Below are 20,786 nucleotides of genomic sequence, written 5' to 3' on the forward strand. Positions count from 1 at the left end.
GGACGACCAAATTCTTGTCGTTTTGTGCACGCGTCATATCCTGGTCGGCTTGGGACGACTAGATTTTTGTCGTTTTATGCTCGCGCCATATCCTGGCCGGCTTAGGACGACCAGATTTTATCATTTTGTACGCATATACATACAAGTACATACATATACTATACATGTATGTATTGTACGTATAACTATACGTATACATACGCGTCGCCTCGCGTTGTGTGTTCTTCTCCATTAATGAGGGACACGTGGCGGCCCTTCGTTCGTGGATGCGAACCGCCTGAACCCTCCAAGGCTATAAGAAGCGGTAACTTACCCATTTACTCCACACTTTTCACTTTTGCCTCATTCTTGCTCTGTCTGCCCGGCTTTGTGATAGCTTTGTGGTCGTGGTCGTTGCTGAGTTAGGGGCCTTTTTCTTCGAACCGGTAATCTTCTTTTTAGCGCGCTTTTCCTCTTTTTTCTTTGTGCTCTTGATGTCCAGTAGTAGTCTCTTATTTTCTAGAGATTTGTATATTAAAAATTGTGATTTAATGATCTTTATTTCTTTGGTAGCTCGTGCATCGCACGGGGTTTTCTACTTGTGTGTGTGTGTGTGTGTGTGTGTGTGTGTGTGTATGCCCATGCTCACAAACTATCATCAAGTCCAATGCATGGAGACCTGTACTATTTTGGTGTTTGGAAACTTAATTTCGAATCATGGTTTATAAATCAAATAGCAAAACTTCTCCTTCCTACAGTTTATTTTGTGGATCTTGCCGGCTCAGAAAGTGTGAAGAAATCAGGCTCTTCCGGTAATCAACTAAAAGAAGCTAAAAGCATCAACAAGTCCCTCTCAGCCCTCGGGGATGTGATCGGTGCTCTGTCCTCCGAGGCAAAACATATACCTTACAGGAACCACAAGTTGACGATGCTATTGAGCGACTCCCTCTGACGCAATGCTAAAACTCTCATGTTTGTGAATGTCTCTCCAGCGGAGTCAAACATGAACGAGACCAACAATTCTCTAACGTATGCACTGTTTTGATATTCTCGTTAAGTAGTTGTTGCTCAATGTTAGAGTAATAGTTTCTTGGATCTAATGCGGCAAAGTTACGTACGTTTTTTAAAAATGTCTTCTCATGTTGGTTTACGTACGCATCAAGAGTTTGCTCCATCGTGAATGATCCGAGCAAGAATGTCTCATCAAAGGAAGTCATCCACCTAAAGAAGATGGTTGCTTACTGGAAGGAACAAGCAGGAAAGAGGGGCGACAATGTAGAGTTAGAAGAAATCCTGGAAGAACGGCCAACGAGCTCAAAGACATAACCGCCACACAATGTAACTAAAAATATTCGAGCTCAAAGATATTTTTTGTCGTGTGAACTCCTGCCTTGTTGGTGAATGTGAACTTATTTGAAGATCCATTTTGGGAATCTGTTCCCAACACCCAGTTGAGAGCTTGGGGAGTGTTTTTGTGTATACGGTGTAGCAGTTGGTAGGAATGAAGGACACTTCGTTTAATAGCGTAGTTTTTTCTTTGTAGGTTTCATCTTTCTAAGGTTCGTCAAACAAATTGTTTCTATTCTGGTGGCATATTGGATTAGAATCAAATTTCGGATCAATCTTTATTGATGGACCGCCTCATTATGTTGTTAGCAAATACAACTACTGATTTTGGATCTTTCAAATCATTCCCACAGGATATCCCGATTTTTTTTTCTGATTCTTTGATGAAAATTAGTATGTGTGTGGTATTTCGGTTCTCAGTTTCACCAACCTTAATCATTCATTTCATAGCTTACAAATAGACTGTAAAACATATTAATGTAGACATTTTGGTAGCTTACAGATTATTGTGGTTGTTATATGTATACGTCAATGATTCTATGCTTTGTTAGTGTTTCTTTTAGCGCTTTTTACATGGGTTTGTTTGATTTCTCCTTCCAATAGCACAGTTATGAGTGGAAGTCTGATGTGTGTTGCTAGGCCCAAAATTGGTAACAGATACGGCAGTGACGAAAGAGAGTTTTCGTAGATGTGAACCGCCTCAAGCCTCCATGGCTATAAGAAGCGGTAACTTACCCATTTACTCCTCACTTTTCACTTTTCACTTTTGCCTCATTCTTGCTCTGCCTGCCCGGCTTTGTGATAGCTTTTTGGTCGTGGTCGTTCTTGAGTTAGGGGCCTTTTTCTTCGAACCGGTAATCTTCTTTTTAGCGCCCTTTTTCTCTTTTTTCTTTGTGCTCTTGATGTCGAGTAGTAGTCTCTTATTTTCTAGAGATTTGTATATTAAAAATTATGATTTAATGATCTTTATTACTTTGGCAGCCCGTTCATCGCACGGGGTTTTCTACTAGTGTGTGTGTGTGTGTGTGTGTGTGTGTGTGTGTGTGTGTGTGTATATATATATATATATATATATATATAGAGAGAGAGAGAGAGAGAGAGAGAGAGAGGAAAGTGAAGCTACACCGTCGGTGTAGCTAATTTAGCTACACCGCCGGCTTAAAATACAATGGGTCCACATTGTTTTGGTGATCCAAAGAATTCATTTGATTGGCCCTCACATAGACAGGGTGTCAACCAAAAATCAGCTCCATAGGATCATCCCAACCCTACGATTTGTGGAGGCAAAAATGAACGTGTAAAAACCTTCACAAATTTGTTCATTTTTGCCTCCACAGTTTGAAGGGTTGGGATGATCCTATGGAGCTAATTTTTGGTGGACACCCTATCTATGTGAGGGCCAATCAAATAAATTCTTTGGATCACCAAAACAATGTGGGCCCATTGTATTTTAAGCCGGCGGCGTAGCTAAGTTAGCTACACCGGCGGTGTAGCTTCACTTTCCTCATATATATATATATATATATATATATATATATATATATATATATATATATATATGCCCATGCCCACAAACTATCATCAAGTCCAATGCATGGGACCTGTACTATTTCGGTGTTTGGAAACTCAATTTCGAATCTTGGTTTATAAATCAAATAGCAAAACTTCTCTTGCCTGCAGCTTAGTTTTGTGGATCTTGCCGGCTAAGAAAGTGTGAAGAAATTAGGCTCTTCTGGTAATCAACTAAAAGAAGCTAAAAGCATCAACAAGTCCCTCTCAGCCCTCGGGGATGTGATCGGTGCTCTGTCTTCCGAGGCAAAACATATACCTTACAGGAACCACAAGTTGACGATGCTATTGAACGACTCCCTCTGAGGCAATGCTAAAACTCTCATGTTTGTGAATGTCTCTCCAGCGGAGTCAAACTTGAACGAGACCCACAATTCTCTAATGTATGCACTGTTTTGATATTCTTGTTAAGTAGTTGTTGCTCAATGTTAGAGTAATAGTTTCTTGGACCTAATGTGGCAAAGTTACGTACGTTTTTTTAAAATGTCTTCTCATTTTGGTTTAGGTACGCATCAAGAGGTTGCTCCATCGTGAATGATCCGAGCAAGAATGTCTCATCAAAGGAACTCATCCACCTAAAGAAGATGGTTGCTTACAGGAAGGAACAAGCAGGAAAGAGGGGCGACAATGTAGAGTTAGAAGAAATCCTGGAAGAACGGCCAACGAGCTCAAAGACATAACTGCCACACCATGTAACTAAAAATATTCGAGCTCAAAGATATTTTTTGTCGTGTGAACTCCTGCCTTGTTGGTGAATGTGAACTTATTTGAAGATCCATTTTGGGAATCTGTTCCCAACCCCCAGTTGAGAGCTTGGGTAGTGTTTTTGTGTATACGGTGTAGCAATTGGTAGGAATGAAGGAAACTTCGTTTAATAGCGAAGTTTTTTCTTCGTAGGTTTCATCTTTCTAAGGTTAGTCAAGCAAATTGTTTCAGTTCTGGTGCTATATTGGATTAGAATCAAATTCGGATCAATCTTTATTGATGGACCGCCTCATTATGTTGTTAGCAAATACAACTACTGATTTTGGATCTTTCAAATCATTCCCACAGGATATCCGGATTTTTTTTTATGATTCTTTGATGAAAATTAGTATGTGTGTGGTATTTCTGTTCTCAGTTTCCCCAACCTTAATCATTCATTTGATAGCTTACAAACAGATTGTAAAACATATTAACGTAGACATTTTGGTAGCTTACAGATTATTGTGGTTGTTATATGTATACTTCAATGATTCTATGCTTTCTTAGTCTTTCTTTTGGCGCTTTTAACATGGGTTTGTTTGATTTCTCCTTCCAATAGCACAGTTATGAGTGGAAGTCTGATGTGTGTTGTTAGGCCCAAAATTGGTAACAGATACGGCATTGATGAAAGAGAATTTCGTGGATGCGAACCGCCTCAAGCCTCCAAGGCTATAAGAAGCGGTAACTTACCCATTTACTCCTCACTTTTCACTTTTCACTTTTGCCTCATTCATGCTCTGCCTGCCCGGCTTTGTGATAGCTTTGTGGTCGTGGTGGTTGCTGAGTTAGGGGCCTTTTTCATAAAACTGGTAATCATCTTTTTAGCGTTCTTTTTCTCTTTTTTCTTTGTGCTCTTGATATCTAGTAGTAGTCTCTTATTTTCTAGAGATTTGTATATTAAAAATTATGATTTAATGATCTTTATTTCTTTGGCAGCCCGTGCATCGCACGGGGTTTTCTACTAGTGTATGTGGGTATATATATATATATATATATATATATATATATATATATATATATATATATATATATATATATATATATATATATGCCCCTGCCCACAAACTATCATCAAGTCCAATGCATGGGACCTGTACTATTTCGGTGTTTGGAAACTCAATTTCGAATCTTGGTTTATAAATGAAAAAGCAAAACTTCCCCTGCGTGCAGCTTAGTTTTGTGGATCTTGCAGGCTTAGAAAGTGTGAAGAAATCAGGCTCTTCTAGTAATCAACTAAAAGAAGCTAAAAGCATCAACAAGTCCCTCTCAGCCCTCGGGGATGTGATCGGTGCTCTGTCCTCCGAGGCAAAACATATACCTTACAGGAACCACAAGTTGACGATGCTATTGAGCGACTCCCTCTGAGGCAATGCTAAAACAATCATGTTTGTGAATGTCTCTCCAGCAGAGTCAAACTTGAACGAGACCCACAATTCTCCAACGTATGCACTGTTTTGATATTCTCGTTGAATAGTTGTTGCTCAATGTTAGGGTAATAGTTTATTGGATCTAATGTGGCAAAGTTACGTAGGTTTTTTTAAAATGTCTTCTCATGTTGGTTTAGGTACGCACCAAGAGTTTGCTCCATCGTGAATGATCCTAGCAAGAATGTCTCATCAAAGGAAGTCATCCATCTGAAGAAGATGGTTGCTTACTGGAAGGAACAAGCAGGAATGAGGGGCAACAATGAAGAGATAGAAGAAATCCAGGAAGAACGGCCAATGAACTCAAAGACATAACCGCCGCACCAAGTAACTAAAAATATTCGAGCTCAAAGAGATTTCTTGTTGTGTGAACTCCTACCTTGTTGGTGAATGTGCACTTATCTAAGTATCCATTTTGGGGATCTGTTCTCAACACCCGGTTGAGAGCTTGGGGAGTATTTTTGTGTATACGGTGTAGCAGTTGGCGGGAATGAAGGAAACTTCGTTTAATAGCGCAGTTTTTTCTTTGTAGACCGGCTTTGTGATAGCTTTGTGGTCGTTGTCGTTGCTGAGTTAGGGGCCTTTTTCTTCAAACCGGTAATCTTCTTTTTAGCACGCTTTTTCTCTTTTTCCACTGTGCTCTTGATGTCCTGTAGTAATCTTTTATTTTCTGGAGGTTTAAATATTTAAAATTATGATTTAATGATCTTTATTTCTTTGGCAGCTCGTGCATCGCACGGGGTTTTCTAGTACTGTGTGTGTGTGTGTGTGTGTGTGTGTGTGTGCCCATCCCCACAAACTATCATCAAGTCCAATGCATGGGTACCTGTACTATTTTGGTGTTTGGAAACTCAATTTCGAATCTTGGTTTATAAATCAAATAGAAAAACTTCTCCTGCCTGCACCTTAGTTTTGTGGATCTTGCCGGCTCAGAAAGTGTGAAGAAATCGGGTTCTTCTGGTAATCAACTAAAAGAAGCTAAAAGCATCAACAAGTCCCTCTCAGCCCTCGGGGATGTGATCGGTGCTCTGTCCTCCGAGGCAAAACCTATACCTTACAGGAACCACAAGTTGACGATGCTATTGAGCAACTCCCTCTGAGGCAATGTTAAAACTCTCATGTTTGTGAATGTCTCTCCAGCAGAGTCAGACTTGAACAAGACCCACAATTCTCTAACGTATGCACTGTTTTGATATTCTCGTTAAATAGTTGTTGCTCAATGTTAGAGTAATAGTTTCTTGGATCTAATGTGGCAAAGTTACGTACGTTTTTTAAAAATGTCTTCTCATGTTGGTTTACGTACGCATCAAGAGTTTGCTCCATCGTGAATGATCCGAGCAAGAATGTCTCATCAAAGGAACTCATCCACCTAAAGAAGATAGTTGCTTACTGGAAGGAACAAGCAGGAAAGAGGGGTGACAATGAAGAGTTAGAAGAAATCCAGGAAGAATGGCCAACGAGCTCAAAGACATAACCGCCACACCATGTTAATAAAAATATTCGAGCTGAAAGAGATTTTTTGTCGTCTGAACTCCTGCCTTGTTGGTGAATGTGAACTTATTTGAAGATCCATTATGGAAATCTGTTCTCAACACCGAGTTGAGAGCTTGGGGAGTGTTTTTGTGTATACGGTGTAGCAGTTGGCAGGAATGAAGGAAACTTCGTTTAATAGCGTAGTTTTTTCTTCATAGGTTTCATCTTTCTAAGGTTAGTCAAGCAAATTGTTTCAGTTTTGGTGCTATATTGGATTAGAATCAAATTCGGATCAATCTTTAGTGATGGACCGCCTCATTATGTTGTTAGCAAATTCAACTACTGATTTTGGATCTTTCAAATCATTCCCACAGGATATCCGGATTTTTTTTTCTGATTCTTTGATGAAAATTAGTATGTGTGTGGTATTTTGGTTCTCAGTTTCACCAACCTTAATCATTCATTTGATAGCTTACAAACAGACTGTAAAACATATTAACTTAGACATTTTGGTAGCTTACAGATTATTGTGGTTGTTATATGTATACTTCAATGATTCTATGCTTTGTTAATCTTTCTTTTGGCGCTTTTTACATGGGTTTGTTTGATTTCTCCTTCCAATAGCACAGTTATGATTGGAAGTCTGATGTGTGTTGCTAGGCCCAAAATTGGTAACAGACACGGCATTGACGAAAGAGAGTTTTGTGGATGCGAACCGCCTCAAGCCTCCAAGGCTATAAGAAGTGGTAACTTACCCATTTACTCCTCACTTTTCACTTTTCACTTTTGCCTCATTCTTGCTCTGCCTGTCCGGCTTTGTGATAGCTTTGTGGTCGTGGTGTTTTCTGAGTTAGGGGCCTTTTTTTAGAACCGGTAATCTTCTTTTTAGCGTGCTTTTTCTCTTTTTCTTTGTGCTCTTGACGTCCAGTAGTAGTCTCTTATTTTCTAGAGATTTGTGTATTAAAAATTATGATTTAATGATCTTTATTTCTTTGGCAGCCCGTGCATCGCACTGGATGCACGGGGTCTTCTACTAGTGTGTGTGTGTGTGTGTGTGTGTGTGTGTGTGTGTGTGTGTGTGTGTGTATTTGCCCATGCCCACAAACTATCATCAAGTCCAATGCATGGGACCTGTACTATTTCGGTGTTCAGAAACTCAATTTCGAATCTTGGTTAATAAATCAAATATCAAAACTTCTCCTGCCTGCAGCTTAGTTTTGTGGATCTTGCCGGCTCAGAAAGTGTGAAGAAATCAGGCTCTTGTGGTAATCAACTAAAAGAAGCTAAAAGCATCAACAAGTCCCTCTCAGCCCTCGGGGATGTGATCGGTGCTCTGTCCTCCGAGGCAAAACATATTCCTTACAGGAACCACAAGTTGACGATGCTATTGAGCGACTCCCTCTGAGGCAATGCTAAAACTCTCATGTTTGTGAATGTCTCTCCAGCAGAGTCAAACTTGAACGAGACCCACAATTCTCCAACGTATGCACTGTTTTGATATTCTCGTTAAATAGTTGTTGCTCAATGTTAGAGTAACAGTTTATTGGATCTAATGTGGCAAAGTTACGTAGGTTTTAAAAAAATGACTTCTCATGTTGGTTTAGGTACGCATCAAGAGTTTGCTCCATCGTGAATGATCCTAGCAAGAATGTCTCATCAAAGGAAGTCATCCATCTGAATAAGATGGTTGCTTACTGGAAGGAACAAGCAGGAAAGAGGGGCAACAATGAAGAGATAGAAGAAATCCAGGAAGAACGGCCAACGAGCTCAAAGACATAACCGCCACACCATGTAACAAAAAATATTCAACCTCAAAGAGATTTCTTGTCATGTGAACTCCTGCCTTGTTGGTGAATGTGCACTTATCTAAAGATCCATTTTGGGGATCTGTTCTTAACACCCGGTTGAGAGCTTGGGGAGTGCTTTTGTGTATACAGTGTAGCAGTTGGCAGGAATGAAGGAAACTTCGTTTAATAGCGCAGTTTTTTCTTTGTAGCCCGGCTTTGTGATTGCTTTGTGGTCGTGGTTGTTGCTGAGTTAGGGGCCTTTTCGTTTGTACCGGTAATCTTCTTTTTAGCGCACTTTTCCTCTTTTTTCTTTGTGCTCTTGATGTCCAGTAGTAATCTCTTATTTTCTGGAGATTTAAATATTTAAAATTATGATTTAATGATCTTTATTTCTTTTGCAGCTCATGCATCGCACGGGGTTTTCTAGTAGTGTGTGTGTTTGTGTTTATATATGCCCATGCCCACAAACTATCATCAAGTCCGGTGCATGGGGACCTGTAATATTTTGGTGTTTGGAAACTCAATTTCGAATCTTGGTTTACAAATCAAATAGAAAAACTTCTCCTGCCTGCAGCTTAGTTTTGTGGATCTTGTCGGCTCAGAAAGCGTGAAGAAATCGGGTTCTTCTGGTAATCAACTAAAAGAAGCTAAAAGCATCAACAAGTCCCTCTCAGCCCTCGGGGATGTGATCGGTGCTATGTCCTCCGAGGCAAAACATATACCTTACAGGAACCACAAGTTGACGATGCTATTGAGCAACTCCCTCTGAGGCAATGTTAAAACTCTCATGTTTGTGAATGTCCCTCCAGTGGAGTCAAACTTGAACGAGACCCACAATTCTCTAACGTATGCACTGTTTTGATATTCTCGTTAAATAGTTGTCGCTCAATGTTAGAGTAATAGTTTCTTGGATCTAATGTGGCAAAGTTACGTACGTTTTTTAAAAATGTCTTCTCATGTTGGTTTACGTACGCATCAAGAGTTTGCTCCATCTTGAATGATTCGAGCAAGAATGTCTCATCAAAGGAACTCATCCACCTAAAGAAGATAGTTGCTTACTGGAAGGAACAAGCAGGAAAGAGGGGCGACAATGAAGAGTTAGAAGAAATCCAGGAAGAACGGCCAACGAGCTCAAAGACATAACCGCCACACCATGTAAATAAAAATATTCGAGCTCAAAGAGATTTTTTGTCGTGTGAACTCCTGCCTTGTTGGTGAATGTGAACTTATTTGAAGATCCATTTTGGGAATCTGTTCTCAACACCCAGTTGAGAGCTTGGGGAGTGTTTTGTGTATACGGTGTAGCAGTTGGCAGGAATGAAGGAAACTTCGTTTAATAGCGTAGTTTTTTCTTCGTAGGTTTCATCTTTCTAAGGTTAGTCAAGCAAATTGTTTCAGTTCTGGTGCTATATTAGATTAGAATCAAATTCGGATCAATCTTTATTGATGGACCGCCTCATTATGTTGTTAACAAATACAACTACTGATTTTGGATCTTTCAAATCATTCCCACAGGATATCCGGATTTTTTTTTCTGATTCTTTGATGAAAATTAGTATGTGTGTGGTATTTCGGTTCTCAGTTTCACCAACCTTAATCATTCATTTGATAGCTTACAAACAGACTGTAAAACATATTAACGTAGACATTTTGGTAGCTTACAGATTATTGTGGTTGTTATATGTATACTTCAATGATTCTATGCTTTGTTAGTCTTTCTTTTGGCGCTTTTTACATGGGTTTGTTTGATTTCTCCTTCCATTAGCACAGTTATGACTGGAAGTCTGATGTGTGTTGCTAGGCCCAAAATTGGTAACAGATATGGCATTGACGAAAGAGAGTTTCGTGGATGCGAACCGCCTGAAGCCTCCAAGGCTATAAGAAGCGGTAACTTACCCATTTACTCCTCACTTTTCACTTTTCACTTTTGCCTCATTCTTGCTCTGCCTGCCCGGCTTTGTGATAGCTTTGTGGTCGTGGTGGTTGCTGAGTTAGGGGCCTTTTTCTTAGAACCGGTAATCTTCTTTTTTGCGTGCTTTTTCTCTTTTTTCTTTGTGCTCTTGATGTCCAGTAGTAGTCTCTTATTTTCTAGAGATTTGTATATTAAAAATTATGATTTAATGATCTTTATTTCTTTGGCAGCCCGTGCATCGCACAGGATGCACGGGGTTTTCTACTAGTGTGTGTATGTGTGTGTGTGTGTGTATGCCCATGCCCACAAACTATCATCAAGTCCAATGCATGGGACCTGTACTATTTCGGTGTTCGGAAACTCAATTTCGAATCTTGGTTAATAAATCAAATAGCAAAACTTCTCCTGCCTGCAGCTTAGTTTTGTGGATCTTGCCGGCTCAGAAAGTGTGAAGAAATCAGGCTCTTTTGGTAATCAACTAAAAGAAGCTAAAAGCATCAACAAGTCCCTCTCAGCCCTCGGGGATGTGATCGGTGCTCTGTCCTCCGAGGCAAAACATATACCTTACAGGAACCACAAGTTGACGACGCTATTGAGCGACTTCCTCTGAGGCAATGCTAAAACTCTCATGTTTGTGAATGTCTCTCCAGCGGAGTCAAACTTGAACGAGACCCACAATTCTCCAACGTATGCACTGTTTTGATATTCTCGTTAAATAGTTGTTGCTCAATGTTAGAGTAATAGTTTATCTGATCTAATGTGGCAAAGTTACGTAGGTTTTTAAAAAATGTCATCTCATGTTGGTTTAGGTACGCATAAAGAGTTTGCTCCATCGTGAATGATCCTAGCAAGAATGTCTCATCAAAGTAAGTCATCCATCTGAAGAAGATGGTTGCTTACTGGAAGGAACAAGCAGGAAAGAGGGGCAACAATGAAGAGATAGAAGAAATCCAGGAAGAACGGCCAACGAGCTCAAAGACATAACCGCCACACCATGTAACTAAAAATATTCGAGCTCAAAGAGATTTCTTGTCGTGTGAACTCCTGCCTTGTTCGTGAATGTGCACTTATCTGAAGATCCATTTTGGGGATCTGTTCTCAACACCCGGTTGAGAGCTTGGGGAGTGTTTTTGTATATACGGTGTAGCAGTTGGCAGGAATGAAGGAAACTTCGTTTAATAGCGCAGTTTTTTCTTTGTAGCCCGGCTTTGTGATAGCTTTGTGGTCGTGGTCGTTGCTGAGTTAGGGGCCTTTTTCTTCAAACCAGTAATCTTCTTTTTAGCGCGCTTTTCCTCTTTTTTTCTTTGTGCTCTTGATGTCCAGTAGTAATCTCTTATTTTCTGGAGATTTAAATATTTAAAATTATGATTTAATGATCTTTATTTATTTTGCAGCTCCTGCATCGCACGAGGTTTTCTACTAGTGTGTGTGTGTGTGTGTATATATGCCCATGCTCACAAACTATCATCAAGTCCAATGCATGGGGACCTGTACTATTTTGGTGTTTGGAAAGTCAATTTCGAATCTTGGTTTATAAATCAAATAGAAAAACTTCTCCTGCCTGCAGATTAGTTTTGTGGATCTTGCCGGCTCAGAAAGTGTGAAGAAAACGGGTTCTTCTGGTAATCAACTAAAAGAAGCTAAAAGCATCAACAAGTCCCTCACAGCCCTTGGGGATGTGATCGGTGCTCTGTCCTCCGAGGAAAAACATATACCTTACAGGAACCACAAGTTGACGATGCTATTGAGCAACTCCCTCTGAGGCAATGTTAAAACTCTCATGTTTGTGAATGTCTCTCCAGCGGAGTCAAACTTGAACGAGACCCACAATTCTCGAACGTATGCATTGTTTTGATATTCTCGTTAAATAGTTGTTGTTCAATGTTAGAGTAATAGTTTCTTTGATCTAATGTGGCAAAGTTACATACGTTTTTTAAAAGTGTCTTCTCATGTTGGTTTACGTACGCATCAAGAGTTTGCTCCATCGTGAATGATCCGAGCAAGAATGTCTCATCAAAGGAAGTCATCCACCTAAAGAAGATAGTTGCTTACTGGAAGGAACAAGCAGGAAAGAGGGGCGACAATGAAGAGTTAGAAGAAATCCAGGAAGAACGGCCAACGAGCTCAAAGACATAACCGCCACACCATGTAAATAAAAATATTCGAGCTCAAAGAGATTTTTTGTCGTGTGAACTCCTGCCTTGTTGGTGAATGTGAACTTATTTGAAGATCCATTTTGGGAATCTGTTCTTAACACCGAGTTGAGAGCTTGGGGAGTGTTTTTGTGTATATGGTGTGGCAGTTGCCAGGAATGAAGGAAACTTCGTTTAATAGCGAAGTTTTTTCTTCGTAGGTTTCATCTTTCTAAGGTTAGTCAAGCAAATTGTTTCAGTTCTGGTGCTATATTGGATTAGAATCAAATTTGGATCAATCTTTATTGATGGACCGCCTCATTATGTTGTTAGCAAATACAACTACTGATTTTGGATCTTTCAAATCATTCCCACAGGATATCCGGATTTTTTTCCCTGATTCTTTGATGAAAATTAGTATGTGTGTGGTATTTCTGTTCTCAGTTTCCCCAACCTTAATCATTCATTTGATAGCTTACAAACAGACTGTAAAACATATTAACGTAGACATTTTGGTAGCTTACAGATTATTGTGGTTGTTATATGTATACTTCAATGATTCTATGCTTTGTTAGTCTTTCTTTTGGCGCTTTTTACATGGGTTTGTTTGATTTCTCCTTCCAATAGCACAGTTATGAGTGGAAGTCTGATGTGTGTTGCTAGGCCCAAAATTGGTAACAGATACGGCATTGACGAAAGAGAATTTCGTGGATGCGAACCGCCTCAAGCCTCCAAGGCTATAAGAAACGGTAACTTACCCATTTACTCCGCACTTTTCACTTTTCACTTTTGCCTCATTCTTGCTCTGCCTGCCCGGCTTTGTGATAGCTTTGTGGTCGTGGTGGTTGCTGAGCTAGGGGCCTTTTTCTTAAAACTGGTAATCTTCTTTTTAGCGTTCTTTTTCTCTTTTTTCTTTGTGCTCTTGATGTCTAGTAGTAGTCTCTTATTTTCTAGAGATTTGTATATTAAAAATTATGATTTAATGATCTTTATTTCTTTGGCAGCCCGTGCATCGCACGGGGTTTTCTACTAGTGTGTGTGTGTGTGTGTGTGTCTATATTTATGCCCATGCCCACAAACTATTATCATGTCCAATGCATGGGACCTGTACTATTTCGGTGTTCGGAAACTCAATTTCGAATCTTGGTTTATAAATCAAGTAGCAAAACTTCTCCTTCCTGCAGCTTAGTTTTGTGGATCTTGCCGGCTCAGAAAGTGTGAAGAAATCAGGCTCTTCTGGTAATCAACTAAAAGAAGCTAAAAGCATCAACAAGTCCGTCTCAGCCCTCGGGGATGTGATCGGTGCTCTGTCCTCCGAGGCAAAACATATACCTTACAGGAACCACAAGTTGACGATGCTATTGAGCGACTCCCTCTGAGGCAATGCTAATACTCTCATGTTTGTGAATGTCTCTCCAGCGGAGTCAAACTGGAACGAGACCCACAATTCTCCAACGTATGCACTGTTTTGATATTCTCATTAAATAGTTGTTGCTCAATGTTAGAGTAATAGTTTATTGGATCTAATGTGGCAAAGTTGTAGAGGTTTTTAAAAAATGTCTTCTCATGTTGGTTTAGGTACGCATCAAGAGTTTGCTCCGTCGGGAATGATCCGAGCAAGAATGTCTCATCAAAGGAAGTCATCCATCTGAAGAAGATGGTTGCTTACTAGAAGGAACAAGCAGGAAAGAGGGGCAACAATGAAGAGATAGAAGAAATCAAGGAAAAATGGCCAACGAGCTCAAAGACATAACCGCCACACCATGTAAATAAAATTATTCGAGCTCAAAGAGATTTTTTGACGTGTGAACTCCTGCCTTGTTGGTGAACGTGCACTTGTCTGAAGATCCATTTTGGGAATCTGTTCTGAACACCCGGTTGAGAGCTTGGGGAGTGTTTTTGTGTATACAGTGTTGCAGTTAGCAGGAATGAAGGAAACTTCGTTTAATAGCACAATTTTTTCTTTGTAGGTTTCATCTTTCTAAGGTTAGTCAAGCAAATTGTTTCAGTTCTGGTGCTATATTGAGTTAGAATCAAATTTCGGATAAATCTTTATTGATGGACCGCCTCATTATGTTGTTAGTAAATACAACTACTAATTTTGGATCTTTCAAATCATTCCCACAGGATATCCGGATTTTTTTTCTGATTCTTTGATGAAAATTAGTATGTTTGTGGTATTTCGGTTCTCAGTTTCACCAACCATAATCATTCATTTCCTAGCTTACAAATAGACTTAAAAACATATTAGCATAGGCGTAAGTCCACAATGGATGACGAAGATTAGGAGTAATTAAAGGTATGGAATTACAAGGAAAGAAGATTTTAGACACATAACTGAGCGATGTACTTGAACCCGCACTCAGCCACAGGTGAAGCATTAGGAGCGCTCAACAGATGAAATTTGGAAGATGATAAGTTCACCCTGCCTTTATTTACCGGGTTCTAATATGGTGTATGCGCATATAAGTAACCATGGTCTTTGTTTCTTTCCATGCAAAATGGGTGTACTAATTGTTTTTTTACACCTATTTTTGGGCTTAACATTTGTTTTATACCCATTTTAGGTCAAAAGAAACAGCACTTAAGGTCCCTTGGGATTGCAGGAATTTTCATGATAAGCATGGAAAAGGAACTTTTTCCAGAATTTCCTCTTCTTTTTTTTTAATTATTTGATTGTACATGAGAAAATAACTTTAACAGTGGCAGCTCAAGTTTTATTTACAGGAACCCTTAGTTAAAAGAGAAATTATATGGTGCCCGAGCGTCAAGTCTCGTGTGGGTGGTACAACAAAAGTACAACCCTTGATGTTTGATCCAACAGCAGCCTCTTAAAAAATTAGCTGCTGTTGGATCTAATATCAAGGACGGTACAGCCCACGCAGGACTTGACGCTCGGGCACCATATAGAAACTCCAGTTAACAATGCTATCTCTCTAAAAAGAGGAATGTTAGACTGGCAGGTGCCCTTGCAAAATAAGGGTGGCATAGAAAATCACGATCATAATAGTCATAAATAGGTTTTGATCAATGGGGGCGCCCTTTGCCCCTTATTTTGCAAGGGCGCCTGTCAGTGCTATTCCTCCTCTAGGGGAATGCTCAACTGAGGAGCGCCCTTGCAGAAATAGGATGAAAGGGTGCCCCCATTTGATCCACATCCCCACATTACGTTTATAATCCATTTTCTTTTACAGCATTCCTCCTCTAGGGGAATGCTAAATGACTTTTACAGTGCTATAAATGCACTATGGTGTCGCGGATCGAATGGGGGTGCTCTTTCACCCATTTCTTCAAGGGCGCCCCTCAATTTAGCATTCCTCTTATGTCTATGATGTTGGTATTTTAATACAAAAGGGGCATATGTTTGTATTTTACAAAGTTTGTTTTGTTTACAAAAAGCAGCTACATTGGTTTAGAAAATGAGTTTATCCACTTTCTTCACAAAAAGCAAATAGTCTGGTATTGGAAAGTGAAGGAAAAGTTCAAGGGTTTATATAGCTTTCGACTTTGTGAATGAGAAGAGGAGAAAGGGGGCCTTCGTGCGTGAGCCACTATGTGGACCCGGTGGGCTTTTAGCTATACCACATGTGCACTGCCCGGTCCGGCCCTGCCGGCCAGCTGCGTGTGTTAACTGTTAACTAAAGTTTTTTCCCTTTCCCTCGCCGTTCTCAGAAGAATAACTTGGAGGTTACTGCCGTTATTTGAGCAAATAACTTCACCGTTCTTAGAGTAAGAATAACTTCGAAGTTCGAAGTTACTACCGTTATTTGAGCAAATAACTTCGTCGTTCTTAGAGTAAGAATAACTTCGACCGTTATTTGAGCAAATAACTTGGACGTTCTTAGAGTAAGAATAACTTCGAAGTTACTACCGTTATTTGAGCAAATAACTTCGCTGTTCTTAGAGTAAGAATAACAACTTAGAAGTTACTACCGTTATTTGAGCAAATAACTTCGCCGTTCTTAGGGAGTGCCTTTACTTTATTAAAGGGCATGTTGAACAGATATGTTTGGGTTATAAAAAGAGAAAGATGGTGCCTTTATTATATTAAAGGGCATATTGAACAGACATGTTTGGGTTATAAAAAGAGAAAGATCTCTGTATTTCAGATAACTAAGAAAAATTATCACAGATTTTTTTTCTGTTCCTTCTTGTTCTTCATTATCTTTCTGTAAACAGAGTTATTATACTTCTTATTTCTATTTTTCGTATTTTGTTGGGCAATTGAATTGTTCGTGCGGTTCAAATCTCTTGGATTGTGCAGTTCTTAGATATTGACGGTGCGTGAGCTGTTATATCCTGTGGTGGCACACAATCTGCAGCATCGGAACAAGTTTTCGCACAAGCGCAAATTCACCTTAAATAGAGCAACATAGTCCTTGCCTCATCTCCCCGCATCCAAAGAGATTTTTCTGACTCATCTACTTTTTGTTTTTACATAAATCAGGTACGCCATGTTTATAATTTGGAGGAAAAATCACCAACCTATGGCATGCGGCTATTGATGATAGCTTAAGTTAAATTGGCATTTATTCGAAGGATATTTTGATCATGATACACCGTCGTCTTTATTTTGGAAACAGAGTCCCTGATTATAAATTGGAAAAGGAAAAATTGTCACTTGGTGACACAAAAATGACAAAATAGTGAATGGTGACACCCTTTTGAAAGCTTGTGAACGGAGGTCGAAACACCTTTTCCGTACATGGCCTTTTACCTAAATACCCCTCAGGAAGAAAAAACTCTTCGTTTTTACTTCTCTTCGTTTTTACTTCTCTTCGTTTTTAACTATTTGGAAGCTTTGTTTCACTTTTACTCTATCCATTTTCATTTTTAACCACCTGCAACCCATCTTCTCCGGTGGGAGGTGGTGACTGGCGTGAAGATCAGCTCATTTTCTCTGGCGTGGGGCGGTTTCCTGCGCTAATCCGAACCTCTCTTCTCCGTTATCAACCGTATTCCGGTGAGGGCTTCATTTTTCCGGCGTGTTCCCCATCTCCATCATGTCAGGTATGGTAGGGTATCATGTTTCATATTTTTTACTTTTATTTTCGTTCTATTAAGTTACGTTTGTGGTGTATTGTTTCATTTTCACTATTTGAAAGCCTTTACACATCTAGGGTTTATTTTTTTTATTTTTTCCCCTATTAAGTTGGCCTTGATGAGAAACCGTTGACATGTACTATTTCATTTTCACTGTGGAGAACCCCGTTTTGAAAATCTCCCATTTTCAGTGTTGAGAACCCCCTTTTGAGATTTGATAATCCCCCACTTCTATTGTTGAGAACCCCATTTTCACTATTGACAACCCCGTCTTGAGATTGATAATCTCCCTTTTCCCGTGTTGAGAACCCCCTCTAGGTGGTTTATAATCTCCCATTTCAAGTGTTGGAAACCCGCTTTTGAGGTTTATAATCCCCCATTTTCAGTGTTGAGAACCACCTCCAGGTAGATTGATAATCGCCCATTCCCTGTGTTGAGAACCCCCTATAGGTAGCTGATAATTGCCCATTTCTAGTGTTGAGAACCCCCTGATTTCCAGTGTTGGTTACCCTCTCTGGGTAATTGGTAATTCCCCATTTCCAGTGTTGAGAACCCCCTCTAGTTAGTTCATAATCCCCCATTTGCAGTGTCGGGAACCCCCTTTTGAGGCTGATAATCCCCCATTTCCAGTGTTGAAAACCCCCTCTGGGTAGTTCATAATCCCCCATTTGCAGTGCTGGGAACCCCCTTTTGAGGCTGATAATCCCTCATTTTTAGTGTTGAGAATCCCTTCTAGGTAGATTGATAATCCCCATTTCCAGTGTTGACACCCCCCTTTTGAGATTGACAATCCCCCATTTCCAATGTTAACAACCCCCTCTAGGTAGTTGACAATCCCCCATTTCCAGTGTTGAGAACCCCCTTCTGAGGTTGATAATCCCCCATTTCCAAGGTCGATAACCCTCTGGAGGTAGTTCATAATCCCTCATTTCCAGTGTTGATAACCTCCTATAGGTAGTTGATAATCCCCATTTTCAGTGTTGAGAACCCCCTATTGAGGTTGATAATCACCCATCTCCAGTATTAAAAACCCCTCAAGGGAGTTGATAATACCCATTTCCAGTGTTGTGAATCCCTGCTGAGGTTGATAATCCCCCATTTCCTGTATTGATAACCTCCTGTAGGTAGTTGATAATCCCCATTTCCTGTGTTGAGAACCCCCTGTTGAGGTTGATAATCCCCCATCTCCAGTATTAAAAACCCCTCAAGGGAGTTGATAATACCCATTTCCAGTGTTGTGAATCTCTGTTGAGGTTGATAATCCTCCATTTCTAGTGTTGATAACCTCCTGTAGGTAGTTGATAATCACCATTTCCTGCATGGATAACACCCTCTAGGTAGTGGGTAATTCCCATTTCCAGTGTTGAAAACCCCCCATTTGCACTGTTGAGAACCTCCTCTAGGTAGTTGATAAGTCACTTCCAGATTGTTGCCAATCCATCTTTTGGATCATTATTCTCAACTTGATATTTGCTTCCCTATTGATTTACCATTGTCAGTTTCTTTTTTTAATTATTATTATAATAATGCTATTAAATATGATTTATCAGTCTGCACTACTTGAAAAGAGTACCATGGAAGCTAAGTTAGTGAAGCTGGGAAATCAAAATAATTCCTAAGCTGATCATTTAAGTGGAGATGCATGATGCTAAACATTTAATAGAATCTTATAAGTGACAAAATGATCAAATTAAGCCAAATTTAATGCTTTTTTTTTTATGAAAACCCTTGTCAGTTTCTTTGCCTGGTGGTCCACTCTTTTTCCCCCTCGGTGTTTATGAATATTTCTGTCAGATTAACTTGAAGTTGAGCATTCACATTTGGGATGAATGGTATTGTTATATCATTATTTGATGCTGCCCATGCAAATCTCACGAGCAGTCTTCTTTTTTGTGAAGAATATCCTCAGGTTAAGTCTATCTTTGGTCTATAATTTTGCTTTGACATCGGTTCATTCAGTTGCTCTCTCTCTCTCTCTCTCTCTATATATATATATATATATATATATATATATATATATATATATATATATATGAGGAAAGTGTCTCTAGTCTCTCCCCTAGATAAGCTTATCTACTCCTCCCTTTAAAAAAATACAGTGGGCCCACGCTGTTTGGATGATCCAAAGCATTCATTTGATAGGTCCTAACATAGATAGGGTGTGCCCAAAAAATCATCACCAAAGGGTCATCCTAGAACTTCGTTTTGTGGTGCCTTGTGGTACCCAGAATGGACACATATAAATGTCCACGTTTATATGCGTCCATTTTGGACACGGTGTGCCCAACAAAATGAAGTTCTAGGATGACCCTTTGGTGCTGATTTTTTGGGCACACCCTATCTATATTAGGACCTATCAAATGAATGCTTTGGATCATCCAAACAGCGTGGGCCCACTGTGTTTTTTTAAAGGGAGGAGTAGATAAGCTTATCTAGGGGAGAGACTAGAGACACTTTCCTCATATATATATATATATATATATATATATATATATATAGAGAGAGAGAGAGAGAGAGAGAGAGAGAGAGAGAGAGAGAGTAAAGTGTTTCTGCTCAGGTGCTCAGCTGCTTCAAAAAATCATGTGGCTCAACATTTTGGGGGTGATCCAAAGCGTTCATTTGAAAGGCCCTTCCATGGATAGGGTGTGTACAAAAAATAAGCCCTTTAGGATCATGCTAACCCTGCCATTTGTGGATGGAAAAAATGGTCAGAAACAGTGTCTGTCTACTTTCTCCTCCACCTTTGATTGGGTTAGGATGATCCTATAGGGCTGATTTTTGGTACACACCCTATCCATGGAAGGGCCTTTCAAATGAATGCTTTGGGTCACCCCAAAAATGTGGGCCACATGAGTTTTTGAAGCACCTGCTCAGATAAGCTATCTAAGCAGCTGAGCAAGAACACTATTCTTATATATATATATATATATATATATATATATATTCACACACACACAGACACACAAAAAAGTGTTCCTGCGCTTTGACTCCTTAGCCACGTTCTGGTCCAACTCCTCATTTCCCCCTACAAATTCAATCAAAACTCCTTTAACTCTCCCACGTTGTGACCGCTTCAGCATAGTACTAGATCTGCTGCATTGAGTCTACTAGGATTTGCTTTGGTCGCATTTAGCTCACCTCAACATTTTGAAAACTTGATATACGAAGCTCTAGCTTAGGTTGAGCTAGAGCTTAGAATACACCTAAGTTATAAATTTTGTTTCGGTTGCCGTTCCGTTTTGGCTACTGAAACAGAATATTTCGGTGTTTCGGCTGTTTCGTTCGATGTTTTGTTCGAAACTTTTCATTTCGCTCCAGAGAGGGAATGTTTTTAAAAAAAAATAGTTAAAGTGAATTTTTTGGAACTTTCCATTCC

The 20,786-nt window shown here is 39.7% G+C and overlaps 1 protein-coding gene across 14 annotated transcripts in view; it reads left to right on the plus strand.

Moving 5' to 3' along the window:
• LOC143862648 (uncharacterized) overlaps positions 1-14,485 on the plus strand; it is a 40,470-nt gene extending 25,985 nt beyond the window's left edge. The window contains exons 3-15 of one of the 14 annotated variants that reach the window (XR_013240404.1): positions 1,935-2,052; positions 3,007-3,278; positions 3,401-3,587; positions 4,204-4,448; positions 4,832-5,081; positions 5,204-5,660; positions 7,197-7,282; positions 7,747-8,018; positions 8,141-8,597; positions 8,725-10,210; positions 13,031-13,244; positions 13,552-13,823; positions 13,946-14,485. The gene's annotated coding sequence lies outside the window, so the exon portion shown is untranslated. The other 13 variants (XR_013240406.1, XR_013240407.1, XR_013240405.1 and 10 more) reach the window with 13 other exon arrangements.
• The last annotated feature ends 6,301 nt before the right edge of the window (positions 14,486-20,786 follow it).

This window comes from Tasmannia lanceolata, unplaced genomic scaffold (assembly GCF_043159265.1).
Source record: "Tasmannia lanceolata isolate RefF3 unplaced genomic scaffold, GAP_Taslan_0.1 ptg000037l, whole genome shotgun sequence".
Taxonomy (NCBI): Eukaryota; Viridiplantae; Streptophyta; class Magnoliopsida; order Canellales; family Winteraceae; genus Tasmannia; species Tasmannia lanceolata.